This window comes from Penaeus japonicus, unplaced genomic scaffold, assembly GCF_977035675.1.
Source record: "Penaeus japonicus unplaced genomic scaffold, GWHDUDI00000001_assembly GWHDUDI00000002, whole genome shotgun sequence".
Lineage (NCBI taxonomy): Eukaryota > Metazoa > Arthropoda > Malacostraca > Decapoda > Penaeidae > Penaeus > Penaeus japonicus.
In genome coordinates, this window is record NW_028234404.1 from 49,826,726 (window position 1) to 49,829,225 (window position 2,500).

The 2,500-nt window shown below is 33.6% G+C and overlaps 1 protein-coding gene across 2 annotated transcripts in view; it reads right to left on the reverse strand.

Moving 5' to 3' along the window:
- The window catches only part of pasha (microprocessor complex subunit partner of drosha), a 46,603-nt gene that overhangs the window by 18,352 nt on the left and 25,751 nt on the right, over positions 1-2,500 (reverse strand). The gene's annotated exons all lie outside the window — the stretch shown is intronic.

Genomic DNA, 2,500 nt, shown 5'->3' on the forward strand with positions numbered 1-2,500 from the left:
TTTACAGATTAAAATCTTTGGTAACATGGTAAATGGAAAGGCAATCTTCAAACCATAAGATCTGTCTTAGGAAAAAATAGATTGGATAATTCTACAAATAACATTACAATATACAAGTAACAAAACATCAATTTGGGTCACTCCATGTCAAAGTGGTTTGGCTTTGACACTCACATTACCCAAATGGGTTGAAATTTGACAGAAGGCTACCAAAGTTGTATGAAACACAACCAACATTCAGCTTCAGCTTCAGTTAAGGTCCAATCTTGGATCCTAACCCCTATTCTACAATCTTATAGGCAACTTTTACCAGTTGAACCAATGATGACATGGTGTCATCACACCCATGTGACACAGCAAAATGTGCCTGATGATGGGGCGACACACCAGTGTGACGTCCCCGAGGCGATATTACTTATGCCCAGGGTAGGGGGTTGCCAGTTCTTGCCGGGCTCGTCAGGATTGGGTTAATGATTATGAAAATTCACACCTATCCTAATATTAAGGTGAATATAAAAATGATGTCAAAATTGCATAAACCCAATTCTTATTGACCTTTTTTTTAAATAAAATGAATGCAATCTATTACTAAATTACAAAAAGTACTGTCAACACTAATGAGATTTTATCATGGTGCTCAACCTGTAGCAGATATTTTTTTGCTGTAATTGAAAGCCCTATAATAGCATTTTTTAATGCAAATTCAATTTGGTTTGTGATGGTTTACTAAAGCTACAATATGTTACAAATTTAGTCCTTTCAACCCAAAAATAAGAGCCATGCATTTAGCACTGACCCAGGTACTTTTTGTGCTGGAGATCTTTCAGTATCAAGTCATTTGGGTATATTGAATTAAACCATAAATTAAATATAACTTTATTGCATGCTAGATTTAAGGTTGTTTCTTTATGTAAAGTCTTTCCTGTCTTACTTCCAAATACAACATATAATATCAAAGAGAAATCAATATTAGTGACACTACTTTTATGTTACAATAAGAGGTAAAACCTAGTTGACACCAAAACAAACTAACCGAGTATGAAGAGAAATGTCTAGGCAGAGCTAAAATCATCTTGTCATAAACAGGTTACCACATACTGCCCCTGCTCACACTTGAAAGGTGGGAAGGTGCTGCAATCTCACACAGAATTTTTATAATGGGTACCTAACATGTCTTTGCATGTCCTGGTCATGTAAATGAATGACAGGCAATTATGGATGCATGAATTGTTTAAGTAATATTCATGAGCTACATCAATTCCTGATACCATTCAAAGGCAATTTTGTTCATGATACATACACACCACAAAAATTAAGGGTATTAGTTGTAGATGATATATAACAAAACTATGGGAGTCAAATAGCAATTGTTAAAATCTGGGGGGTGTTTAAAGTGATGGAAGCTTTGAGAACCTGGTACTGTCTGAGCATTATTATAGTGTCCTTCTAAGGACTTGGTGCAAAACAAAACTACAATCCCTTTTCTATGCTCTGTACAAAAATGTAAATATTTCAGTTGCTGTGAGTATTTGGTTATTGGATGGATCTTAAAATCCTGCTTTTCCAGAGATATGCTTAACAGCTCCACATAATCTTTCAAAAAGATTTCTACATGGTAATCCATGTGTCAAGAATTATTTTTCTTCCCACTTTCTTAAATAATGTTTAACCCTTTTGGGACAGTCATCTTTTGTTGGGTCAGATCGTTTTCAGTGTATTTTTTGTTCAAAATACAAGCTAATTATTCCTTCAATTGTGTAACTAATGCATCATACCAAATGCAAATTAGTATCACTTTGCTAATATATTATGGTATGATATACAAGTATATATATGTCAAAAATACAATAGAAAAAACAGCATCTCAAGATGCCCGGGCAAGGACAAATATCTTAAGATGTGGCCCATCTCACAAGGGTTAACTTATTTTTCAAGAACATTTTTTGTCGAGTGGCTGATATACAATGATTATTTTTTCAGGTACATGGTTAGTAATTTAGGATTTTTCCAGAAAAATGCTAGGTATTGAAATAATTTTATCTTAGTAAAACCATTCTATACCAAACTGAATTTTATATGATTTAAATACTCACATATGGCTCTCCTCTTACACAAATCATTTTCTGGAGGATGTTTGGCACCATCAGAAATCATTGATAGTACTTTTTCAACCACGAAATTCATTGAAAATAGGGATAGTGAAATGTGGGTTGTTTTTATGACATTTCTGACTGCATTTTTTATCCCTAACCCAAAATTTTAGTACTAATATTTAGAAGAAAAAAAATTCTATAAGTGGAGATGTAAAAATACTATGACAGCCACAAAATTCAAAAAAGCCAATCATAGTTAAATCTGGGGGTTTAGGTCCTATTTTCACAGCCATATTACAATATCAGTTGCAATAGAAAACTAAAATTTTGCAAAAATGCACACCACCACGGTAAAATACTTTATGGCAAGATTTCAAGTAATTCTGAGATGGTGGGCATCAGATCAT